Source organism: Triturus cristatus, chromosome 12, assembly GCF_964204655.1.
Source record: "Triturus cristatus chromosome 12, aTriCri1.1, whole genome shotgun sequence".
Lineage (NCBI taxonomy): Eukaryota > Metazoa > Chordata > Amphibia > Caudata > Salamandridae > Triturus > Triturus cristatus.
In genome coordinates, this window is record NC_140595.1 from 790006839 (window position 1) to 790034418 (window position 27580).

The 27580-nt window shown below is 49.1% G+C and overlaps 1 protein-coding gene across 1 annotated transcript in view; it reads left to right on the top strand.

The window, feature by feature from the left end:
• The first annotated feature begins 254 nt into the window (after nt 1-254).
• SLC16A13 (solute carrier family 16 member 13) overlaps nt 255-27580 on the top strand; it is a 339236-nt gene continuing 311910 nt past the window's right edge. The window contains exon 1 of the mRNA XM_085636696.1: nt 255-388. The gene's annotated coding sequence lies outside the window, so the exon portion shown is untranslated. The remainder of the gene's footprint in view (nt 389-27580) is intronic.

Sequence of the window (27580 nt, forward strand, 5' to 3'; positions counted from 1 at the left end):
ACCATGAATTCCAATTTCGAATAAAGTAAAATAGAATATATTGCATTTAAGCCCGGTTTCCCCCAATAACAAAAAATAACAAGCATTGGCATAGCCAATAGGTCTCACTTTTATAAGTGTTTAGCCACGCAATTATGCTGCATAAGTAAATACTTATAAGGTCCCGAAAGCGAGACCTATTGGCTATGCCAATGCTTGTTTTTTATGTCACGGAACCCTTGGGCCACTGGCACCGCCCTCTTTTCATCATTTTGCTCGTGATTGACAAGAAGGGTGCGCGCGCACGCGCTGTCAGAGGCTTTGCCTCCAATCGGCTGCCGGTCTGCATCGCAATATGTGAGTCCAGGTTTGCACTGAAAGAAGCAGGAGCTCACCGGAAAGGTCTGGGGTGAGTGACAGCTTGAGTGGGCTTGTGGTCTCTGGCGGAGAGCCATACAATGGCATCAGAAGGCGGGGCTTGCCCGAGACTACCACCTGTATCCTATTAATTGTATCAGCGCCGCGGTCTGTGGACAGCTATTTAGCATTTGTGGGCGGAGTTTAGTCATTCTTTTGTGAGGGTAGTCACTATTTCCTCGTTCGGGCACGCCCCTTTGTTCGCGGTTTTCATGGTATGCCCTCCTGTTCCACGTGGGCTGGGCGGAGCCGATGTCAGGAACGTCATTGAAGTAGGAGGAGTCTGATGTCAACTACAAATTAAACGAGGGCGGCTGTTATGGTGGGCATAGAAGAAACACTAAGGTGACAGCTGTGTGCAAGGGATATAGAGACCGGTATTTTACAAAATTCTGCGAACATAAAAATATTTTTTACCAGCTTCAGCCATTGTGACTGTGAGCGGCTTTTAAATATGGGTACGTGCGGGTAACCACCCAGGATCTTTTAGCTCTAAATGAACACAGATTAATTATTTAACTTTTTTCTGATTGCAAAGTTACATCATCCATAATCTTGGGATTTATCATGTTGTGAAAGATGGAAGTCAAAGGTTTGGAAGCAATCGATCCCTTTTATTGCCGGCTGTCGCAAGTACGTCAGTTGTCTACTCATTCATCCACCGTGTTCGAATGTTAGGAAGCTGTGTCATGGGCCTCAAGACAGCTAACCCTTTCGGTACTACCAGGATTATTCAGCTCGTACAATAAAAGGAGTTTTGCAAACATACGAAATTAATATACAATGGCATATTCCATGCCAATTATATAGAAGTTTCTAAACTACTTGTTTTAAAATTCGGTAATGCTTCTTGCAAGTTGCCTCATACTGCACCTGTAGCACATTACACATCTGGAACTGGTGCATTTTAAGTGTCTTCAGCTTAGCTGGCAAGGGACCCCCATATGTATTGTAAGTGCATTTATATAGTGTTTACTTCTCTGGCGAGGCGCTTTATACTGGGCAGCGTGCTGTGCCAGAATCCAGCGTCAATTGTTAATCCAGTGCCATTGGTTATTGTTGGTTATATGGATTAGTCTTGTGCACTCATGCAAACTATTCCATCCATTCACTCCACTTTGTTTTTGTGGTAGTTAAATTAACAGGACTTCCTTGTGATAATTAGTAGGGTGGGGATGATGGGGGTGTGAGTTCATGAAGATGGTTGGTGGTGTTAATACAGGGTTCTCAAAACTGTGATGTAAGGAGAGCTACTTATTATCAATGGAAATCGTTGTGAGCTACTAAAGGCCAAGCAACTAGTGCATTTTTTTTAACCACAATACCCTACAAACCTCCAACTTTACCTAAAATCACGCATTTCCCTTACATTTCTGTGATGGAAAATCTGGAACTCGCAGGTTTCCACAAAATTTCTACCACACAGCATTATCCCATTTGTGCCAACAATGCTGCCCCACTTCTGTGGCTGGGCCTAGGGCCCGCAACTGGAACAAATCAAACCAAGGTCAGTGGGATCTCTTGCGTGAGGTGAGACCTAATGTTAGGATGGGAAAGACCCATTATTATTTTATTGAAAATATATATTGCTGCCATACAGTTGGCTTTCTGCACCCCCCCTCCCGGAACAGTACCAGTCTGCCCCTTGGGGAGCCGAAAGACTGTTTCCCCCTTTAGTTGGGGTGAGGGCATGGCCATGCCCATGTTGGCAGCCCCCACCCCTATATTGTTTTTTTAAATTTCCTGGTGTCTAGCGGGCCTTCTGCCACCCTGGGTGGCAGATCGGGAGTAATTGCCCCTATCTTCCCCCAGGGAAGCAGAAATACTGTTTCCCCTTTTATTAGAGGTGGGGGCCTGGCAGCCCCACCCCTCTTTTTTCTTTTTCTTTTTCAAATAAATCCATGGTGCCTAATAGGCATTCTGGCCTACTGAGGAGTGGGCAAATCAGGGGTAATTGCCCCCACCTGCCGCCCAGCGGGTCAGAAAGACTGTTTCCTCTTTAATTAGGGGTGTGAGCATGACCATTGCCATTCTGAGCAGCCTCTATTTGTATTTTAATATAAAATCCATGGTACCTAGTGGGCTTTCTGCCTCCAGGGGCAGGTCAAAGGCAATTGCTCCCATCTGCCCGTGGGGGGCAGAAAGACTATTCACCCTTTTTGTAGGGGTGGGGCATGGCCGTGCCCATACTGGGCAACCCCACCCCTCTATTTTTATTTAAAAAGAAATCCCTGGTGCCTAGTAGGCAATTGCCCCCATCTGCCTCCCAGGGGACCAGAAAGATTGTTCACCCTCCTGTTATGGATGGGGATATGGCTGTACACATTCTAGGCAGCTGCAACTCCTATATCCTTATTTAAACAAGCATATGCAATGCAATAGGTCTCCAGTTTGTCAGAGTTAGAACTATTGGCGTTGTAAATGACAATGTCTTTTATCTATGTGTTTTGGTTTGGAGTTTAGTGGATGTATGAATGTAGACACAGCTGCAGTACTGCTTAGAGGACTTAGAATGAGGAATTACTGATGAGACTAGAGAAGCAGCTAGCATCACTCTTTAGAGGACTTAGCATGAGGAATTGCTAACGGGACCAGAGAAGCAACTAGCAGCACTGCCTTGAAGACTTTAAATTACTGCTGGGAACAGAGGCACAACTGCAACACTACCTAGAGGACTAGGAATGAGGAATTACCACTAGGCCCAGAGAAGCAGCTACAGCACTGCACAGGGGGCCTAAGAATGAGGAATTATCACTGAGACCAGAGAAGCATCTAGCAGCACTGGCTAGAGGACTTAGAATGAGGAATTACCATTGTGACCAGAGAAGCAGCTGCAGCACTGTTTAGAGGACTAAGAATGAGGAATTACCACTGGGACCAGAGAAGAAGCTGCAGCACTGTCTAGAGGACTAAGAATGAGGAATTATCACTAGGACCAGAGAATCCGCTAGCAGCACTGCCTAGAGGACTTAGAAAGGGGAAGTACTACTGAGAACAGAGACGCAGCTGCAGCACTGCCTAGAGGACTTAGAATGAGGAATTACCACTGTAACACAGCTGTAGCACTGGCTAGAGGACTTAACATGGGGAATTACCACTGGGAACAGCTTCCACATTTGTGACCAGAGAAAGGATAAGATTTACAGCCCTGTTTACAGAAACGGAGTTCCGAGCAAGTGAAACATAATTAATACTAAAACAGGGGTGAGGAATTTAATAAAATATCTACTTGTCAGTGCAGCAGGTTGCTTCATAAATCGACTTGTCCTGCAACAAATTCCACTTGTCCCTTTAGTGGTGCCATGTAGCGCAGTGATAAATTATGGCAGCAATCTCATTATATAAGAGATCTGAAATAGCCTCTTTGATTATGCCTGGGCTCATACCATAGTAGTGTTTGAATACTTGCAATGCCCTTATGTTGCCATGTTTCCGTAGATCTCCAAACATGGGCTGAAGGTAGTGGTAAGCAATATTTCCAGGGTTAGAATGCCTTTTGAGTCTGTACAAACCTAAATAACTTGCATGTTTTAAGGGTTTTCAACAACTTTTCTCTAATCTTTTCCCATACTGAGAAATGTTGGAAATTTACTCCTGATAATATCAGACGGGGCCCAGAGCGAGGGCAGGACACCGGCAAGTTGCTCGTCTACCTCCACTCCGGAGCAACTATTGTGCTCTGTTTTCTCTCCGTCAGCCGGAACTGGGTTATTGGCGGTCTCTCTACACCCCAGTACCATTTCTTAATTATTTACCCCCTACCGTTTTTAGCAACTAGTGCTAAACGGTAGTGCACTCACCTCACACTCTCAATTGGTCCTGACGAAGTGCCATTGACCCCTTCTGGGGCAGCTGGGGCACGAAACCTGTTGACCACACCCACGCTTGATTAGCCCTTATGGACCATCAATTCCTACACAGGGCTTCTATATTTGTTATTAAGGCTGGAGCTACCTCAATAATAAAAACTTGAATTAAGTAGGACGGCTCTAAAACCTTTTTTACTTATCTCACTCCTCGTGCACTACCCAGCCCTCACACCCACACGCACCCATACGGCTTCTTCAAAAGATCCCCGAAAAAGAGCCCCGGTTTCGGGAGCCCGTCAGGCATTGCAGCGCCGGCCTGACGAGGGGCAAATGCCCAAATGATGAAGCATGACATCCCTTGGGGTGTGTGAGGGCATTTCGAAGAAAGACCTGTTCTTCCCCTTTCCCTTCCCCCCCCCCTGTCCTAGTCAGTAACCCCTAGGAACTGCTCATTCCTTATACAATATCAGATGTAAACCTTCTTCCAGAGTTGGGAAAATAGTGGTTGGAGGGAAAGTGAACTTGCAAACACTCAGATTTTCGCATGAGCAAATCTACACATGCATATTTGCTCATGCTAAAATGCAGTTCACAAATATATCCAGGAGTACTATTTCTTGTCCTACTTCTGTAAATTCTTGGGAATTCACAAAAGCTGCTGATAGCTGCACTTAATGCAAGGACAGAATCCACGGTGCACTTTTGAGACTTTATTTCATAATTGGGCCCCTAATTTGATCTGGCGTTGACCATGGCCTTTTGCGTTTATTAAAATTCTGTCTCTCTCTCTCTCTCTCTGTGTCGGTTGGCTTCACTGTGAGTGACAGCATTCTGCTCTTTCACTAGGTGCACATCGGCACACAAAGCAGTTTTGTTCAGTGGCAGTAACTACTGTGGCAGTGTGCTTTTTGTGACCAAAAACAATTTTTGCTTTTGCCAATGTTTGTTATAATAGTGAGTGCCCGACAGCTCCCACACCTTTAAGGTTTTACAAAAACTATGCCAAAACAATTCACACATTGACAAAACTAAAAAGCTGACCACCAATTTCGGACCTAAGGGCTTTGCCAATGCTTGTTTATTTGTGTTACCCATAATCATATTGAAACTGGTTACACTGATTTTCCATTATGAATATTTTTGGGAAATACTAGCATGCATCAACACATGTTACTAAATGATGCAGCAAAGAAATGGTACCTGATATTTTACAGTAGTTTAGCGAAATGTTTTTTTTCCTGCTTTCATTTTTTTATGAACATTTTATTTTGAAAGCAAAGAATCATCAATCTTGCTTTACAGCTTCTGCAAATATTTGCATCAAATCTGAGAGCATTATAATAGCCTCATATTGCTAAACTTTGAAAACTGTGTACACATTTTTAAACTGGAACCACTGTCAGAAGTGCTGTCAGAGCTTACAACATTTACTTAGAACGCTCACCCTAACAATAAAGGCTTGCAATTAATAAACCATAAATACAAGTTCGAACAGCATTAATATATGGACAAAAATATTACTTTAACTGCAGACTGTCCCCTTCCCTGATCCTTTATGTGGTACTGTAACTGGCAGCCAAAGGGTTTGTGCTGCAGGGGGCTGGGCATGTCCCAAGGACAAAATACACATGAAAACGTGTTGCGCTTGACCTCAAACAATATGTCCTGGGCAGTTGGGCTATAGGAATTCCACATCACTACTAAAAACAAAAGTTTGGGTGAAAGGGAGCTAAAGTCACATTTCTAACTTTCTAACTTTTTAACTGCTCATGTCATATTCAGTGACACAGACTTTGTAGGTACCAGGTGAAAGCTAAAGTGCGAAGGAGACCAGACAGAGAAACGGTGGGTGGAAAGCAGTAACATTGGTCAGCTCCTCGCATTTGAAATATTCCACAACAGGAGGGAGGCAATTGCAAAAAATAGTGTGTAAATGAATTGAAATGGACAGAAATTAAATGAGCCCTGTTAAGGGCCATTTGCTATAGGAGGGAACGACAGGCATAAAGCAGGGACCAATGGGCACGATTTACCATTAAAAAATAAGGCACTCAGACAGGCACCCGGAACAACCAATGACAAGCGATGGGCGGGCTTTAAGCCCATGTACTGAATACACCTTGCCTAAAAATGAATGTGTCCTTGTGTAATGTAACTGGTGCTCATGTAAAGCGCTCCAGTACCTTCGGGACAAGTTTGCGCTGTTTAAAACTGCAAAAAGGGAAAAAAAATACAGCAAATCTCTTTGAAATAGAGACTCAGACATTAAGAAGAAATGCATAAAGGAAAGAAAATGTGATGCAAATTACTAAATTACTTCTTTCCATGGACCAGCAATAAAACTTGCTTTAATCAAAATGTAGTCCAAAATCAATTGACTTTGTCTGGTCTGTTGTCAAAACATAGTCACCAAGTGACCCCATGCCCTGTGTGACCCCTGCAAATCCTGACTCTCTGCATTCTAGAACACGCTGTTGTTTTGTTATTTAAATGCATGTGCGGCATGCTAGTACTTTTGCATGACAAGGATAATTTTTCATGAGTGTTGCAAATCCAATCTTCGAAACCACACATATGTCCTCTCAGGTTTATGATAAAAGAATTTGATGGCAATTTTTAACTTGGAACGCTTTATGTATGAACTACTCTCTACAAAATAAGTCGTTATTGAGACATTTTTTACGTAACTTGTAGGTGGAATGTGGAAAAGTGTGCTAAGCTGTGACATATATTGCCGGACATGGATATTGCACAGTAATCACGCTGGATGCAAGACAATTTTTAATAGACCTTATTTGAAAATGCTGCACTCTTCCTGTTTTTGTAGGATGTAAATTCCCTAAGTTACAATGCTGTCTTCTGCAGAGGGGCAGATACTTCACAAGAAGAGATCATTTTAGCAACGTCAGGCAGAAAAACAATATTTGATTATATGTCCCCAGGCTTCACGATGCACTTCGTCTACTTAAAAGGACAACAATAGACTATTAAACATGACAAGGAACATTTCTATTTGAACTTTTTATGACGTGATGGCCCTTTCTTTTTCTTGGGCCGGGGATTTAAGTTATTCAGCTGAACATGCATTGTATGAAGAATTTAGTGGGGCGGCTTGCACAGTGTGCATGAGTAGCTGCACGCTGTCTGGCAGCACACTCAGCAGAAAGCACAGTCTGCAAGCCCCCAGGGCGCACTAGCGGAAATAATCCCATCAGTGCTTTGACTGCCCCTGCTGAAACAGCAGCTCTCTGCACCGTGACTGACATTTAGTGTGAGCTTAGGCAAGCCGTTTCCCACTGTAAAATATGGAGAGGGCTCAAGGGTGCTGCCAGGCACTCTGAACTGTCCCACACCCAACATCTCCCGCAACCCATTGGCAGACGCAAACTCAAAACTATCGCATCATTTGAGCCCCGTTGCTGCATAATTCCAGTGGCCCTTATTATAATCAAACCCTGCCTGTTGAAAGCAGATGAATGCACGTGTGCGCTAAAGGGCTGAAATATCATATATGTATGTGTTTTTTGTAATCTCCGAGCCTCATCTAAACCAGCTGCTGCGTGTGAAGGCTCAACACAAATGTTGATGCTTTGCAGACTGAAACCGAGTTGTGGCAATGAATTCAGGGTGCCCACTGTGCCATTCATTTCATTTAGTGTTCCCCTCACGTGTTTTCGGTAGTTTTTGAAAATCCTGAACCAGGCCTGTTTCCAGGAATTTTTATCTGGGTGGGCAAAGGGTGCGTTCGGGTGGGCCAATGCAGCCCATTTATAACAATTCTGAATGTAGACTACAAGCCCTAGAGTTAAACATGGACATCGATTCACCAAAAGGCCAGGGGTAGCGGAAATGACATCACACATCCTTGACCTTATTGACATCACAAGAAGTGACATCATATGACCTTTGGCCCGCAATCTTCCTACGAAGTGATGTCACATGACCTTAACCCTTATAACATCACAATAATTGACATTGCTGAAGTTATAATAAAAGCCATAATAAACCATGACTAATACAATAACATAAAGCTGAAAAATGTCTGTTTTAGGTACCACTTGTATTAGGGTGCTGACCTCATATGAAAGGAGATCATTAATCGTTTTTTTTTAGTTTTACATGAAAAATGATGTGTTCATCTGAATAGGATAATTCCACATTTCTTCTTAGATAATGGTCCACATTTATGATTCCCTTGTGGCTGCTTATGCAATGAGTCATGCACTGCCACTATGGGAATAATATAATGTATGCCACTTCCTACAGTATATTACTGTGTGCATCATACACAGACTAAAATACTTAAACACCTTCCGAATCCACACACAGAAACAGCTGGGACTTGTGGACTTAATGCGTCTACTATAGGGGCTGTGTTTGACCTCCTGGTCACAGGTTCCGATCCTGGTGGGTCCACTCAGCCTTTCATCCTTCTGAAGTCAATAAAATTAGTAACGTTGAGTTATTCAGTGCCAAGATACCCTTGAGTGAACGTGAATTTTACAAATACACATGTTATGTTAGATAATTGAGGTGCAAAAGGACGCTCACAGCTCTGGGCTCCGGTGCCACTGCACCTGCTGCATCATTTGCAGGTAACACTCTGTCCCAAGTCCCCCATTAAACACCACCTAACTGCAGCTTGCCGCCGACATGAGGTACGGTTGCCATACTGCTGTTTTCTTCCGACGTGAATATTTTAATGTCTCAGCCAGTGTAAATATAGAGAGAATCGCCCAAAGTCAGCATTTTTCCCCTTTCCAGCGCATACTTAAAACAGTATTTATAAAAACAATGCACTTTAAAATGTGTTCTAGAGGTTCCTTAATCACAACTGACTAGGGTTGCCACCTGGCCGATTTTTTACTGGCACCACTGGTAAATGTCCCAGCTGGTACCAAAATTTGCAAAACCACCTTGTTCTGCTTGGGTTTTCGGATCAGATAGAACCCGCTCATCAGAGCCTCACTAACCCAGCCAGAACGTTACCCCCTCCCTAGAACCTATTTACAATCCTGCAACCACATATATCTATCACCTAAGGACAGGGGATTCCTACTATACATACCAAGACCTCTTACAATCGGCGGCCTCGCGATCCCATACGGATCCAGACCTCTCTGCCCATACGACAGTATCACAAGTGGCGGCCTCGCGGTCCCATACGAACCCAGACCTCTCTACCCAGACGGCAGTCTCAGCACAATCGGCGGCCTCGCGATCCCATATGGATCCAGACCTCTCTGCCCATACGACAGTATCACAAGTGGCGGCCTCGCGGTCCCATACGAACCCAGACCTCTCTACCCAGACGGCAGTCTCAGCACAATCGGCGGCCTCGCGATCCCATACGGATCCAGACCTCTCTGCCCATACGACAGTATCACAAATGGCGGCCTCGCGGTCCCATACGAACCCAGACCTCTCTACCCAGACGGCAGTCTCAGCACAATTGGCGGCCTCGCGATCCCCTACGAATCCAGACCTCTCTGCCCATACGACAGTATCACAAGTGGCGGCCTCGCGATCCCATCCGGATCCAGACCTCTCTGCCCATACGACAGTATCACAAGTGGCGGCCTCGCGGTCCCATACGAACCCAGACCTCTCTGCCCAGACGGCAGTCTCAGCACAATCGGCGGCCTCGCGATCCCCTACGAATCCAGACCTCTCTGCCCAGACGGCAGTCTCATACGACAGTTCATCCTATGATTACCATAACATACAAAAAGGGAATCAGTCTCACTATTCATCAGATCACACAAGGATTGCCAGTTTGAGCATAGCCTGTTCTCAGGTTTGAGGGGCTCCTCTTTCCCTTATTCAGTTACCACTTACCTGATCAGGGTTAACATCTGTTCATGTAGCCGCAGCTGACTAGAAGATTAGGCTACCCTCTTATACAAGAACACGCAGCACATGTTGGTTCACTACAAACTGGATACTTTATTACTCATTACATACACAATCACATAACATTACGATATAACACATAACCTGCAAAGAAAAGTGAAAGATTAAGTTGTACACTCTAATAAGAAAGGGTCGACATCACCTTAGTAGTATGTAGCCTGCACTCAGTAGTCATCTAGGTTCCCTTCTCGTCTGTGCCTCGGCTCGCCTGGAATCACCCTTCTCCGAGTCACTGGGACCTCTTCCTTAACGGCTACTCTCTCCTCTCTGGCTATTCTGCTAGGAAAGCATCTGTCTCTCGGTTCTTCTCCGCCTTCAAGATGGCGTCTGTCTTCCCTGGAATAAGTAGTAGCTTTACTGCTAACGGCTAGATGCCGCCTACGGACTGAACATGTAACTGCCTCAGACTTTCACTAATATAGAGGTGCATTTCCTCATGGAAAATTCCGGCCCGTAACCTGCCGCCCACCAAATTCTTGTACCTCCCCGTACCAAGGACACGTTCCCAGCCGGCCGGCCTGATGTAGTGTCTTCGGCATGAAGAAAAAATACAATCCTTCGATAAGGGCCGGCCTGAACCGGTTCTCTCCAAGCGAATAACACCTCATAACTAAAACATTACTTTTGACCTAGAAGCATCCCAAGCTGCCGGAGCAGAAAGAAAGATGGAGTCTCTCCCGTTTGAGGCCTACCAGGCCTGAATTCAGCACAGCTCCATGAAATACCCTCACTACAGGACAGGTTATCCCTAATACTAACGAATCTATCCCCTAGGCTATGTGTGCAAGCCCTGATCTATGGGGAAGAGCACAGAATCATGTCGAAGTGCCTAGTAAATAGGCTCCATTCACTACTCTAACCCTTAGGCTTGAATGGTAAGAGACTGAAGTCACATTCAATCATTGTGCCTCACAAGAAGGCCGGGAAAATCGAGCAGAACACACCTAAAGCAAGAATTTTTAGCCCTTATCTGTACCTAATTCAAACAGCAAATATAAATGGAAAACACTTTTAAATGGGTTCTAGATCTGCAAAGATTCCTGACTATTAAATATAGTAAAAACTGTTGGAAAAGTCATGGTACAAATGTATACATACAATTTTATTCATAGTTCTATTTAGTATCATGTCCATGCTTGTGCACACTATTAAAATTACAACAAATAGCTGGTATTTTCTTTGGGAAAGGTGACAATGCTGCCCCAGATTGATAATTAATGTAAACAAAGTGAAAAAGCATCACAATGTTTGGCCGTTCTCATGGCCTCTTCTGCCGACTGGGATGGCCAAAGGTCATGTTTGGGTGGGCCTGGCCCACCCGCTAGAACCGGCCTGAACTGCAGGATTGTTTTGCAGTAACTAAAGTAACCGCTCCTTCAAGAATTGAAAGAGTTCAAGGGCACAGACATTTTTCTTTCTCCTGAAATGTACCAATGTAATGCTGCTTACTTACAAGCATGCTCCTGCCCTTCCCCCCTTTGCCTCGGCCTCCCGAGCTGGCCGTGTAACGATACTCAAACCTGCCTTGGCCCCTCCCCTCTCTGCCGCCAGCTGTGCTGCGCTGCCTGAGTGAAATTCTTCACTTTTGGTTTTATACCAAAGGAGGGGCGGGGACAATGACTGCCAGGTTAAAGCAGAGGGAGACGTCTTGCTTTTTCGTCAGCTATTGAGTATTGCATGTTTTCAGGACCCCACCCATGCAGTGCCAGAAAGCATGCCAAGAAGCACAATTTGAATTCATTTGTGACCTCACTGTGTACCACGTCATATCACTGAGGATAGGTGTTACAAACCCCTAGTGACTGATGCATTGCCGCGTTGATGAAGGAATGAAACGCGGTGTCCCCCCATCAGGTTTCCCTGTGTTTTCGGTGAACAAACCAATGCAGCAATAAAGGTTTAATAAAATAAAAAATAAAAACAATGCTCTTAAAACAAAACCATTCCATAAAGCTCCCACCGTTGGGTTTCCCTGACACAATAAAAATAAGTGCAAAAAAAGTAACGTAATAAACAAACAAGCAATAATGCTTGTAACGGGGACAGTTGCCGGGGACAGGAACCATCCACAGAAACACCCACAGACAGGAGGGACAAAAGTAACGATAAACCACTGAGAGCAAGGGAATTTATACATGCACACAAAGGAATGAATGGACAGAGAGAGGCGTTGTTTATGCCTAGAAGACGAGATACAACATGCCTCGCAGAGCAGCGCATGCGTGCTGCTCTAGGCTCAACCTAAAAACAAATACCTGGTGCCATGTGGATTTTCTTCCCCCTGGGGGGGGGGGGACATATCGGGGGCAACTGCTAGCATGTACCCCCCAGGGGAGGGGCAGAAAGACAGGAGACAGCGTTTACAATGCTGGTAATATCACACGGGTAGGTTTCAACACGGACGTTACATCGTCCACGTTGTTACCACGCATGGCATTACATCGCAAGTTGTTTCAACGACTTGCGCTAGATGGCGTGCAACACCAGGGAATGTGTTGGATTTTAAGTCCAACACATTCCCTGCTGTTGCTCTAACTGGAGTAGGAATAGTAATTTATACTGTTCCTAAGTCCAGTGCGCCATCTAGCGCAAGTCGTAGAAACGTAATGCCATGCGTGGTAACAATGCGGACGAGGTAACGTCCGCGTTGTAACCTACCGCGTGGTATTTGCTCGCGGTGTAACGTCATATATTCCAGAAACACTGTTCATCCTTATATAAGTGGTGGGGGGATGGCTGTGTTCGTACTGGTTAGCTCCCACCCCTCTTTTCTTATTTAAAAAAAATTCCATGTGTCTAGTGGGCTATTTGCACCCCCTGCGGCAGATCGGGCGCAATTACCCACATCTGCCCCCCAGGGGGGACAGAAAGGCTTAATATATAAGTAAAGGAGGAGCACAAGCCCTTGCCCAAGGTACTGCTCCCCCTTTCTCTGGTGCCAAGTGGGTGGATCCCTACTTCGAGAGCGCTCTCCTGTGGCGATCCACAAACAGGGATCCACTAGGCAGAGGTACCATTAGAAGGGGGAGATTCTCCCCTTTCCAACAGTAACTTTCCAATAAGATTCAGTGCTCAGGGTGCTGAGATATCCCCTGAGCACTGATTCAGTAAAAGTGAAACAAGCCCCTCGGGTCGTTCTATTTTCATTTTTGTATGAAACCATGGATGCGCACTGATCGCCATTTCATACAAAAAAATAAAGCTCAGGCTGCTCGAGTAGCTCTTCTAGAGCGTGGGGGGAATAAAGGGAAACCCTCTGTTGCAAAGCACCAGGGGGCCCCTTCAAACCCTCCCAAGTGTCAGCTGCACTGAGCAGAGTGTGCAGGTTTTGGCCATGGCATCAAAGGGGTTAAATGAAAGTCAGCAAAAATATTTTTCTTCACTTTAAATTTCTGCCATCTAAAAAAATGGCTGTATTTTTCTGTCATAAATATGGCACTGTGTCTACCGTCCACTGGGAGCAAGATGCCATCTGTTGTGGAGAAGTGTGGCTCAATGATTAGAGCGGCAGACCCTGATGCCCGCCTCGGTGGGTCTTGGGCTCAAAAATTCCACGGACCTGATAATTCTCGCCTCGGTGCCATTCCAATCATGGAGTCCCACTCTGCAACTCTGGGCAATAGCTTGCTTATTATTTATTATTATTTGTGTATTTTATAAAGCGCACAGCTGCCCCAACGGCGCGTCCCGGCGCTGAGAACTCTGGGAAAGGAGAGCCAGAAATGGAGGACCTGTCTAGGAGGAGAAAAGATATGTCTTCAGCAGTTTACGAAATGCTGATTGTGATTGGCTGGTACGTAGAGCTAGCGGGAGCTTGTTCCAATTCTGAGAGGCACAGACCTCAAAGGTTTTTCCACCTGCACGAACTCGTTTAAATCGTGGGGTGTGCAAGAAGAATAGGGAGTTGGAGCGCAATGTCCTTGAATGGGCATACGGTCGCAAGATGTTTTTCAGGTGTGCCGATCCAGACCCTTGAGAGGCTCGGAAGGCCAGCGTCATTGCTTTGAAGACACTTCTTTTAGCAATGGGTAGCCAGTGCAGTTTGCGTAAAAGTGGAGAGACATGGTGTCTAGCAGGAAGTCTCTCTACAAGCCGGGCGGCAGCATTTTGGACTGTCTGAAGTTTATGACACAGGCCTGCTGAGATACCAAGATAGAGGGCATTAGCGTAATCGAGATGGGAAATTATCAATGCCTGGATAACAGTTTTGCGGCAGTCCGCCGGCAGGTAGTTAATAAGGCGTTTAATGGCCCTGTTAGCGAAACAGGAAGCAGCCACTGTCTGTACCTGATTACTGAAACTTAGATGATGATCCCAACGTACTCCTAAATTTTTCACTGAATCTTTAGGGGTAGGGGCTTGGCTTAGATCGTCTGGCCACCAAAGGCTAGAGTCCAAAGGAGAAGGAGAGTTGAAAAACAGGATCTCCGTTTTTCCTGCGTTGAGTCGGAGGGAGTTAGCGTCCATCCAGCTAGAAATGTCCCTGAGGCAGGATTTCAGCGGATCAAAGGCAGAAGCAGAGGGGGTGTCAAAAGTAAAAAGAAGCTGAATATCGTCAGCATAGGAGGTGGATTTAATCCCTGTCTGAGCGATCAGCTTAGCCAAAGGGGTAAAATAAATATTAAAAAGGAGCGGACTCAGGGAGGAACCCTGGGGAAATCCCCATTTAAGTGGTCTGGCAGGGGAGGTATAGGGAGGGGTGAAAACCTGCTGTGTGCGGTCCGAAAGATAGGATGTGAGCCATTTCAGCACAACACCTCCCACACCCAAGTCCTCGAGCCTACTCAGCAGGATCTTGTGAGAGACGGTGTCGAATGCTGCTGATAAATCCAGCAGCACTAGCACCGCCCTCGATCCCTGGTCAAGCGTCCACCTCACCGAGTCCGCCATTTCAATAAGGGTAGACTCCGTGCTGTGGCCCGACCTGAAGCCATGCTGGGAATCATGGAGAAGTCCATTGGACTCAATATAGTTCGCCAACTGAGAATGCACCAGTTTCTCCAGGATTTTTGCTGGTGCAGGCAAGAGGGAAATGGGTCTGTAGTTACTAGGTTGGTCGGGATCCAAGTTGGACTTTTTAAGGATAGGGACCAACGAGGCATGTTTCCATTTAGCAGGAAAACAGCCCAGTCTGAGAGAGCTATTCCAAATATGGTTCAGATGAGGGTTAAGTAGAGAGGCAAGTTTTTTGTACTGCTTGGCTGGCCAGGGATCATTAGGCGAGCCTGATTTACAATTGAGTAGTTCAGCCATAGATTCGGCTTCCGAGACGGCTGCAAAATCGGATAAGATAGGCAGTGATGGCGAGAGAGTGGTGGGCTTTTCTTCCCAACCTAATGTGTCGAGGGTGGGGAAAGAGGAGTAAATGATTTCTATTTTATCCTCAAAAAATTTGGAAAGTTTATCACATAATGATTGTGAAGCAGGCTGAGTCCGAGTCAGCGCGTGGGGGTCTGTGAAGGATCTGACTATATTAAAAATCTCCCTAGCGCCATTACTGGCGTGCGTGATTCTGGAGGCTAGAAAGTGTCGTTTGTGCTTCTCAATCAGTCTCCTATATTCTTTAAGGGCTAATTTATAGGAGATTTTGCTGTCGATGGTGTAATTCTGTCTCCAGAGGCGTTCAAGAGATTTGCAGGAGGCCTTTTTCTGCCTAAGCTCATCAGAGTACCAGGGTGCCGAAGGTGCAGCCCTATAAGTTTTGATGGTTTTAAGGGGGGCCAGAGCATCAATGGCCTGACTAAGCCATGTGTCCAAGTGGTCAATCTGTAAATCCGGGTCAAGGGACGGGCAGGGTTGAGTATTTTTTAAATATTCCCGGAGCGTCTCAGAGGTGATGCGGCTCCAATTTCTTCCAATTGTTTTGGGAATGATAACGGGTCTAATGTGACAAGAAATGTTGATCTCAAAAGGAATAAGGAAATGGTCCGACCAAATGACCGGGGTAGGGGGAGTCGCCCGAATAGATGGTAGGTTGGAGCAGATCAGGTCCAGAGTATGACCCGCTTTATGCGTAGGTAAAGATATTATTTGAGCTAGGTTACAGGCTGCAAGCGTAGAGATGAAGAGCTTGCTGTGCGAGCAAGACTCATTGTCAACATGGAGATTGAAGTCTCCCAAAGCGGTAAAGTTAGCATATCGTGTACTAAGCTGAGTAACATAGTCAGCTAAAGCAGGTAAGTAAGAGGTATTAGAGTGAGGGGGGCGGTAGATGAGAATTCCAGAGCAGGAGAAAGAGGGGGAGATATGAACAACGAAAGGCATACCCTCTATACATTCAATTTGATTGAACGGAGGGAGGGTAACCGACCATTTGGAATTATGAATTAGAGCAATCCCGCTTAATCTCCACAACGGCCCCCACAACGCTAAGGATGCCTGACCTCCACCTTGGGGGTGCCCAGGAGTGGACGCCTCACAGGGAAAGCCAGGATGGGTTCCACAGCGGTATTCGTACAAGCGCCTTGAGACCCTTGCGGGTGAGTAGTGCGCTATACAAGTATCAATTTATTTTTAGTAAATTCAATGCTTTTAAATGATAGAAAATTACAAAAAGGAGTTAAATGATTAATAACATTTTCATTTACATTTTCTCCTATTTAAAAGCATAAACAAATAGCATCTTGCTCTAACGCTCCCAATCTGAAATTAACCACAATTTTTATGGACCCTCATTGCGAATGTCAAGAACTGAATCAGAGTCATTTACTGGTCAGTGTCAGGCCCTGCTCTCTGCAGCCCAATGGCAGAACTCTGGCTGGAGTCTGTGCCGGGTGCTCTCTACAACCAAAGACCCAGGCCTCTTACAAGACTCAGTTGCTGGGCTGTGGCAAGTGCCACTTTGGCGACAAGCCAGAGCCCGGAGCCTTAAGTTACTGCAGCAGCTCATAGTACCCAAGCGTGGTTCTGTGCTCGTCATAACGGGATGTAGATTAGGTAGGAGCCAATGCTGGCAAGCACTCGGCTGAAATAATGTAGAGGCCTGGCTACAAAATAGCATGCAGTGTGTTTTATTTTGCAGTCCGGCCTTTTCCTTATCTCATACAGACATAATTTACTTTGAAATGAAAACAAGCCACTTATTTAAAATAAAATAAACTTTAATGACGCGATGCTTGCTCAGAAATTAATTCAAGGCGGTGAGCTACTCCGGGGGTGTTGGCGAGCTACCGTAACTCACCATAAACTGGTTGGAGATCCCTGGGTTAATAGATGTGCTAGATGAGATTAGGTACTGTTAAGTTGCATGGGAAGATTTTGGTTGTGATGTTTAAAATTAGTTGTGGGAAATTGGCAAAAATACATGAATAAATATCAAAGCATGTGACTCATAGAAGGTCGTGCTCAGGGGTAGGAGGTATTGAAAGGATGGACGGGAAGGAGAGGGCCATTTAAAAGAAAAAGTAAAGGCGACAATCCGAATGTTTTCGTTATGGTGCGATCTCTTGCTTGATTTTAGAAATATAGAGGGTGCTTTTTGAGATAGCAAGCCATTTGAGGAGTCAGAGTGTAGAAAGAAGCGACATTATTTGTATGTGAAGATAGTGCTATACAAGATCATTTTAATAGACACTTGGGCCCCTGTGTTCAATTAAATGGTGTCTTTATTTATAAATCTTTTACTGGTGTGATGCTTCAGAAAGTAGATCTCAACCATGCAATATTCTGTCTCAGCGTGAACTTTCTGTCTACAGCTAGACTGCGGTTAGACCACTTGTGAGAAGGTGGTTCTGCCCATCTAATCGGCCCGGATTTTTTGCTTTTTGATCACCTGGTTTTGACCTTTTACTGTGGGAGTGCCCCATAAAACCTTTCTATGTTAAAATCGTGGTAAAATGGGCTGCACCTGTTTACCGCCAGTGTCCACTTTTTAGGATATGGCTGCTGAGACGCAGCAAGGGTAAAATTTACTAGGCTGGTTACACCTGAACACGTCTGCATACGTGTATGCACACGTGTGAGGGCTGTGCGTGGGAGACTCCTGTCTTGTGCAGCCCAGGGCCTGCCCACAAGTAGCCTGGCGCAGGAGGGGCTCTACAGGATTGGGTACTAACCTGGATTAGGCCTCATAATGCTAGCATAGAGAAAGTCAGTGTGCTTTACTGCCTTGTCTGAAGTGACACTCCATTATACACGTATGGTGAAGGCTGCCTTAGAGTACAGCTCCGCTTCCCCTTGGTGTATAGACACCAGAGTTATACCGATGCACAATGTAACCTGTGTGAAAAAAACAATTCTGTAAATTTCCAAAGACAAATCTGTACAGCTTATGGGTCATCCAGGAATGTCATATTTATCTAGCTCAGCTCAGGATCAGAGCTAAAGTATTTTGTCACCCTGCAGGGCTGGTTTAATTACCTTTCTCTCCAGTGGCAGGAACAAAGGCCTCCCCCATAAAGGGATCAATTAATAGTGCTTAAGTCAGCTCCTGAGGAGGAAAAGTCGTGGGGCTTACTACTGTACATCAAACAGCCAGATGTCATTCTGTGCCAGGAAGAGGGTCTTCCTAAGCCCATAAACAAAGGAGGATTCCTAGACCTGCTGGGGAAGGCCCTGACAGGGACTTCTGTGAGGGGTGGAGCTGAGACCCCCAGAGGACGTGTGGCAAGTGACTCCTGAGTGGCGCCATTTTGAAGTATACACGAACACATGGGGACCCATTTCGATCCCCTGTCAAGCAGCACAGCAGGCTGTGTAGGAAGGTTGGGATAGGGGCAGAGAGCTGATGTGGCACATCAGGATAGGCCAAAGATGCATCGCGGCTTAAACATCCTGCGCCGAGTTCAAAGTTTCTGCTGAACACTGGGACTGTAAGCTGACACCATGGACAATTGGAAGGAGGAACCCCTGACTGCCATCTGCCCTAAGGACTCTGACTTATATTGACCCCAGGACCAGTGGAGCCCTCCCCAAGACCAGGGAAGCTGGTCCCTGTACCCCCGCCGCGACTAGTTGGGGGAAAGTCTGGGCAGATGCACAAGAAAGGAGAGAAGCCCTGAGGAAAGGCAAAGTGAAAGGCTTGTAGAAAGAGCAAGTGAAACCAGCTCCCTGCCAGGTTTGCCACCTTTGAGGCCAGGAGGCCTGAGGAAAGAGCTCCAGATGGCTAGGGCTTGCCACCAGGAGCAACACAAGACACAGACCGTCCAAAGTGGCCTAACTGGGCCCAAGATATGCCCTTGTGAAGCATGGCGACTGTTGACCCTTTTTTCTCTGCACCTTCGAAGCAGTGTGTGGGACTCCGCCGCCATTTTGTGTCTTGATCCCGGTGTAGGCGAGGACTCAACAATTGAGATTGACGAAACTAAAGGGAAGTGCTGTCGCGCTTTCCCCCCTCGAGGAGAAGGAGGTCAGGACTCCATCCCTAGGCCCTGATGCAAACAAAGAAGAGGGGGTGTCCTGCCCACTTCCTCGTGTGACTGTCCCTTCCCGTGCCCGTGTCTGGGAGTAGCGGGAAGGCCAGCCACCAACTGCACGACTGCCTGCATGAGCGGGCACACCAGATTGATGCCGCCGGCACCTGCGGCAGGACACTTGATTGCTGGCCGCTGGGGACCCAGCCGCAGCAGCCGCTGGTAGGTGCCCGAGCTGTCCCTCAATGGGAAATCCTGCATGTGGGGTGGCCGGGTGGGACCAGGTACCCCAAGGCGGAGAGTGCAGCGCGAGGCCGTGCATGAAATACCTACAGAATTGAAGGCAAGGAAAGACCGGCGCAGCAGGATCGCCACTACTATAAAATGGAGAAAGTGTGCAAGGAGCGACCCATATTGCCCTGTGGGCCTTGCCTGCATTTTTTAATTAAGAAATCACTTGTTTTTGGCTCGTGGTGGCCCCAGGAGGATGGGGTCACCAGCAACAGGTAGCTAAAGTGTGAAGGTAGCTGCAGTTACAGCGTTGCCTTCCCCCAAAAGAATAAGCTGAGAGGACTCCGAAAAGATAACCCCTCAAGGGTTTCAAAGTACTTTCAAGCCCTCCAAAGGCTGGAGCTTTTGCTTTACAGCTACGAGTGCTGCACCCTTGGGGGTGAAGATTATGGCTGCAATCCCTGTGGCGTGAAGGTGTTCCATATGAGGTTGCATTGTTGTGTCAACCCCCTTTAGGGGTTAAAGGTGTAATTGCATATTTTGTATTTATAAAAGTGGTGTCCTTTAGGTACTATGTCTAAAGTGCATATTCATGCTAGGACTACATATTGCACAACACCCTCCAGGGTTGAAGGTCCTTAATTGCACAGTGTTGTGATTAGAGATGTGATGCCTTTTAAGGGCCATGGTTAAGTTGTGTTATTCATGCTAAAGGTTATGATGAGTACACACATCACCCAGTCAATGTTAGACATTTCCTTTTGCTACTGCTTTATTTAAATAAAGAGATTGACAGCACTCGCTTTGGTGCTAGTATTAAGTGCTCTTAGTCCTGGATGTATATGAATATTGCATTTATTCCTATAATTAAATTCTTCTTGAGATAATGAGGTTGACAGCTACTCGCTTTGGTGCCAGTATCAAGTTTTCTTGCTCAAAGTTATGGTCGATCCTTGCATTTAGGGACCAGTTAATGTTGAGTCGTGGTACTAGACCCCCCTTTGGGAGGGCCAAGAATGTTTACGCATTGCCATCAAGAAGTATTTCCATCAGCTTGCGTTTATTTGTACATTGATGCCCAGTATTGAGTAGTGTGTGTGTAATAAATGTACCTGGATAATCATTGTTGTTATTGTGTATCTGCGAATGGTGATTACTAGCCCACACCACCTCCTTTGAGCAGCCCTTGGCCTGCTCTGCTTCGCCTCCCTGTGAGAGTCAAGCGCTGCAATGGGGTATTTGGTTCCCAGTGGAGGACAACATTGGACCCATTACTTGTGGAGGCCACACAACTAATGCCTCATTCTCGAACACCACTGCTTCAGCACGGAGAGCTGATCAGTTCAAGGGTTGGGCGTGTGACACCAACCTTCAACCCACCCCAGCATTTTAGCCAACCTCTGCACCCTGGAGCAGATTTCTTTCCTGCTCCTCATTCCTGTAGGGCGTGCGTGTTACAGGCTCAGCTTGCAAAGGGCGGATGAAAGGTTGCAAACTTCTAGTGGTGTCATAAATGGCATTGGTTTACTTGGCCGGCCGCTATGTTTGCACTGATTTCCCAGCCTGTTTTATAGATTACTTACTAATGGTGTTATATTATTTTCAAACACACATTGAGATAATTTAATTTGATTCTGATTGTATAATTTATTGATGGTCAAAGCTCGGTTTAGAACTCAAGTCTTATTGTGCGACAGAATAGTATTTCCTACTAAACCAGATTTTTCCTTCTTTGCTCTTTGTCCCTTCTGTGAAATTTTGATTCATATTGCATGTTGGACAGGCCACATGAGGGGCTTGCTCCCTCCCCGCATGACAAGGCCCAAGCCCCGGCCCTCCAGGTGTGACCCGCCGAAACCACCCGCACCCCGTCTCCAGATGGTACTCCTGCCCCCGGACATCTATGTATCATGGGGCCGATCCACTCCCGGCTCCCCCGGCCGGACCAGCCGCCATCTTGGACACTGCACCACGAGGCCGCGTGGCCTCAGCTCGACCCTAACCCTAGGCCTGGCCAGGCCCCGCCATCCCGGCACCACCATCCACCCAGGAGGTGAACGGACCACTTGGCAGGTCGATGGGAGAAAGGAAGTATCAATGGCTCTCCCCCGCCAGGTGCCGCTCGCCCTCCAGCTCCCCCAGGCGCTGGCTCCACCCCCTGCTGGGTGTCTGGACTCCCTCATCCCGGACCTCCCGACCTCCAAGTGCGAGGGTCCGGACATCAAAGGGCGCCAGACCTATAACTAGGGCAGCTCCAGAACAGGAAGGCAGTTGTATCCTGGAGTCGAGAGACACCGAGAAGAACTCATCCTTGACGGACTACCGGCGCTGCCGTAGCCCTGCCTTGTGAACTGTCGTCCTGCCTGCTGGCGCTGCCGCGGCCTTCTGCATCCTTCATCCTCGTCGGGACCTGCTGGCGCTGCCGCGGACCGTGTAACCACCATCTTCATCGGGACCTGCTGCCGCTGCCGCGGACCGTGTAACGACCACCTTCATTGGGACCTGCTGGCGCTGCCGCGGACCGTGTAACGACCACCTTCACCGGGACCTGCTGGCGCTGCCGCGGCCCGTCCAAGCTAGAACACCGAGCTCGAGGATTGTGAGCTATCCATCATTTCATCTACCAGATTGGTAACCAGACTGTCCCGCTACCCCCTTTCCCAAACCCAGAGACTAGAATCGAGGGGACCCCTGAGTCCAGACCTCCTTGTATCACTCCATCGTACCTTAAACTGCTTATAAAGAACGTTAAAGCCTATCCTTGTGTGGTGTACGTCTGTGGGGGGGAAGTTATTCGTCTGTACGATCGCTGGAGACGGCTCTCCCCGGAGACCTCTCCCCTTGTCCTCGGCCGACCCTCCCGGTCCGTCTAACATTGGTGGCCAGCGGCGCGATCCGAATCAACGCGTAATCCTACTGAGAGTAGCTCACCCCACGACAAAACCACAATGTCAACCAAAGAGAGCGGATCCACCGAGAAATTCCAGATGGATAAATTGGAAGAGTATAGCCATCGTGAGTTGAAACAATTCTGCATTGAACTAGGCATTGCTACCACCGGCCTGAGTACCAAAGACGATATCAAGCACGCCATTGAGTCGTGGGCAGAAACCGGGGTAACCAGATCCCCAGACCGAAACAGTACAGCAGCAGAGAGGATCGCCACGGCTCCCGAGGAGCGAGGAACGGGCCTCTCGCAGGAAGAGATCCAAGAGAGAGAGAAAAACCGACTGCACGAGTTAGAAATGGCACGGCTCAAAATGGACGGTGAACTAAAATTAGCCGAGCAAAAACTGAACCTAGAACATCTGCGGCTCCGAGAAGAACGGGAAGAAAAACAGAGGCAGAGAGAGCTCGAAGAAAAGAGACTAGCGTACGAACACGAGCGCAAACTGGCAGAAATAGACCTACGGAAGCAGAACAAAGAACCGGAGGTGCCCGAGCGACCGCGCACCCCGGGAGCGACAGAAAAGAAAGTCCACATCCCCAAGGATGTCGTTCGAGAGTATGTCCGAGAGGACGACATACAACAGTGGTTCAAGGCCTACGAGATCGCCATGACCTCCCACCGATTCGATCGAAGTGACTGGGGAGCCGGCCTATGGGGGAGGTTCGTCAACGAAGGCCGTGATGCCCTGCTACAGCTCCCAGACCATCAGATGTCATCCTATGACCACATGAAGGCTGCCCTCCTCACCCGATATGGGCTCACGCCCGAAATGTACCGCCAGAGGTTTCGAGACTGCACCCGGATCCCGGGTACAACTTGGGTGGAATATGTCAACTATTTCAGCCGAGCCTTTGAGGGTTAGATTAAGGGGAGCCACGTGACGACCTACGAGCAACTTTTTAATCTTATGGTATGGGAGCACCTCTCTAACAACTGCTTCGTCGAGCTCAGGCAGCACCTCCTCGACAGTAAATTAACTGACCCACGGCAACTCGCCGCCGAAGCTGACCGGTGGGAGAGCACCCGAGTGGGCCGGAGAGGGCCACCCGAACAGAACCGGAACAACCAAGGTCAGCACCGTCCCCGAGGAGGAGGAGGAGGCCAGGGGCGAGGGAGAGACACCGTCCCGGCCACTCCCGCTGCCAGCACCCCGCCCCCGGCCGGCCGGGGCAACCCCCCGATGCGCCCGGGGTTCCGAGCCAACGTCACGTGTCACCGATGCCAGCGAGTCGGCCACTACGCCAATGACCCGAACTGCCCGCAGAACCAAACGCCAAAACCCCGCCAGGTAGCTGCCGCCGCCCTGGGGGGAGAACAAATCTCCGAAGAACAGGAAGAGTACGAGCAGGCCCAACAAGAGTGGGAACCGGCCGCCATGGTTCTAGCGTGCCTAGGGGGAAGAGACATGGTCCCGCGGGCCCCCCTACCCGCCAACACCAGAAAATATAGCCAGTGGGTGAACATTAATGGGCGCCGGGCCGAGGCACTACGTGACACAGGGGCCAGTGTGACGGCCGTCCGCTGTCACCTGGTAAAACCAGAGCAGATCCTGCCGAACATTCTCTGCCCCGTCCGTTCGGCCGACAATTCAGAAAGTCTATGTCGGATGGCCTGCGTCCCCTTCGAATGGGGAGGAGTCTCCGGCATGTTGAAGGTGACGGTCCGGGATGATGCCCCCGTGGACTGTCTCCTGGGGAATGATCTGGAGAGTTACCCGTGGGCCGCCGTCGAAAAAAGAGAGCATTTGGGGATGTTGGGCCTCCCGGACTGGGCGTGCGTAACCACCCGGTCCATGGCCGCCCGTACCATCCCCCGACCAGAAGAACCAGAATGGCCAGCACCTCCTCCCCCGATCGCTCCAGTAGAGGACACCGACCATACCGACCCCACAGAGCAAACCCCCGAAGGGGTCGCCCAGCCCCAGGACCTTCCCGACCTGGCTCAGTGGCGTCAAGAAGGTGGGCCCACCCAGGAACAGTTCCGTCAAGAGCAAAAAAACCTGTCCCTCCCTCGAGGGACTCCGCCAGCAAGCCCTCGCCCAAAGCGCAGGGGACACCACCGGAGCCCATTGGATCTATTGGGACAACGACCTACTATACAGTGAACAGAGAATCGCGGAGTTAGGGGCCAGTCGAGTGTTGGTCGTGCCCCTCCGTTTTAGAGACTTCTTGCTCAATTTGGCCCACGATGTCCCTCTGGCTGGACACCTGGGCCAGGACAAAACCTACAGTCGCCTGGTGACACACTTTTTCTGGCCGAAGATGAGAAACGACGTCCTCAACCACTGCCGGTCCTGCCCCACGTGCCAGGCCAGCGGGAAGAGCGGCCGCAAACTTAAAGCACCTCTGCAGCCCTTCCCAGTTGTTACCACCCCGTTCGAGAGGGTGGGAATAGACATTGTGGGGCCCCTGGACCCCCGTACAGCACAAGGACATCGGTTCATCCTGGTACTAGTGGACCACGCCACCCGCTACCCCGAGGCTGTGCCCCTGCGAACCGTAACCGCCCCGGTGGTCGGCCGGGCCTTAATGGAGATCTTCTCCCGGGTGGGCTTCCCTCGAGAAGTCGTCAGCGACCGAGGCACGAACTTTATCTCGAAATACATGAAGTCCCTCTGGCAACAGTGCGGGGTCACCTACCGATTCACGACCCCCTATCACCCCCAAGGAAACGGACTAGTCGAGCGGTTCAACCGCACGCTCAAGGGAATGATTGGGGGGTTGGAAGAGCCCCTCCGTCGCCAGTGGGATGTACTACTTCCGTGCCTCCTCTTCGCCTATCGGGAAGTTCCCCAGAAGTCCCTCGGCTTTAGCCCGTTCGAACTCTTGTACGGGCACCCTGTGCGAGGGCCCCTCAGCCTAGTCAAAGAAGGTTGGGAGATGGCCCCCCTAAAGACCCCTCCAGACGTCTTCAAGTACCTCCTGGCACTACGTAACCAGACCCGGCGGTTCAGGGAAATGGCCAAAACGAACCTTGAGGCCAGTCAGGAGGACATGAAAAAATGGTACGACCGAAATGCCTCCTCCATCGAATTCGAACCTGGCCAGCAAGTGTGGGTAATGTCCCCCACCGAACCATGTGCCTTGCAGGACAAATGGACGGGACCCTTCAAAGTGGTCGAACGCAAGAGTCCCGTCACCTATCTCATCGATATGGAATCTCCCCGGAACCCCCTCCGGGTCCTCCACACCAACAGACTCAAGCCCCACTTTGTGCGCTCAGAGCTCAGCCTCTTGATGGCTACAGACAGTGGAGCAGAAGAAGACTCCGAGCCTCTCCCGGATCTCCTGACGACTCAGGGGAAAGATGGTTCCGTGGACAGGGTCCGGCTCTCCGATGCCCTCACCCCAGAGCAGCGCCAAGGCTGCCGGGACCTCCTGCTGCAGTTTTCCACCTTATTTTCCCTTACCCCAGGGGTCACCCCCTGGTGCTTGCACGACGTGGACACTGGGGACAGTCCCCCTGTCAGACACCGGGCCTACCGCGTACCGGATCGAGTACGGGGCTGCATCCAAGAAGATGTAGCCAAGATGCTCACGCTCGAGGTCATCGAGCCCTCGGATAGCCCCTGGGCCAGCCCGGTCGTGCTGGTCCCCAAAGCTGCTGCCCCTGGCACCACTCCTGAGCTCCGATTCTGCGTCGACTATCGGGGCTTGAATGCTGTCACCAGAACCGACGCTCATCCCATCCCCCGAGCGGATGAACTGATCGACCGCATGGGGGCTGCCCGCTACCTCAGCATCTTCGACCTGACAGCGGGCTACTGGCAGATCGGTCTCACACCCCGGGCCCAAGAACGGTCCGCCTTTTCTACCCCCGATGGCCACTACCACTTCAAGGTCATGCCCTTCGGCATGAAGAATGCCCCAGCTACTTTTCAGTGTCTAGTGAACCAGGTCCTGGCGGGACTCGAGGAGTTCAGCGCCGCCTACCTTAGACGATATCGCTGTGTACAGCCGCCACTGGTCCGACCACATCCACCACCTCCGAGAGGTCCTGCAGGCCCTCCAGCGGGCCGGCCTCACAATCAAGGCCGGCAAGTGCCAAATTGGTCAGGGATCCGTGACCTACCTCGGACACCAGGTGGGAAGCGGGCTGGTGGCCCCTCTGCAACTCAAAATCGCTGCCATCCAGTCCTGGCAGCCACCCGTCACGCAGACCGAGGTCCGAGCCTTCTTGGGGCTCACTGGCTACTACCGGCGGTTCGTGAAGGACTATGGCAGCATTGTGGGGCCCCTCACGGGACTCACCTCCAAGAACCAACCGAAGAAGGTTAACTGGACCCCCGACTGTCAAGCGGCCTTCGAGACGCTGAAAGCCGCCCTGTGCACTGCCCCTGTGCTCCAGGCCCCCGATTACAGTCGGGAATTCATTGTACAAACGGATGCCTCCGACCATGGCATCGGGGCGGTCCTCTCTCAACTGAACCCCGAGGGACTGGACCACCCGGTGGCCTTCATCAGCCGACGCCTCCTGGCCCGAGAACAGCGCTGGAGCACAATCGAGAGGGAGGCCTTCGCAGTGGTGTGGGCCCTCAAAAAGCTCCGGCCCTATCTCTTCGGTACCCACTTCCGGGTGCAGACAGATCATCGACCCCTGCAGTGGCTAATGCAGATGCGGGGGGAAAACCCCAAACTATTGCGCTGGTCCATCTCCCTGCAGGGGATGGACTTCACTGTGGAACATCGACCGGGCCAAGACCACGCCAACGCAGATGGCCTGTCACGCTTTTTCCGCCTCGACGAGGAAAGTCTCCAAGAGGATGGGTGACTCTCCCCGCCTTCAGCTGGGGGGGACGCATGTTGGACAGGCCACATGAGGGGCTTGCTCCCTCCCCGCATGACAAGGCCCAAGCCCCGGCCCTCCAGGTGTGACCCGCCGAAACCACCCGCACCCCGTCTCCAGACGGTACTCCTGCCCCCGGACATCTA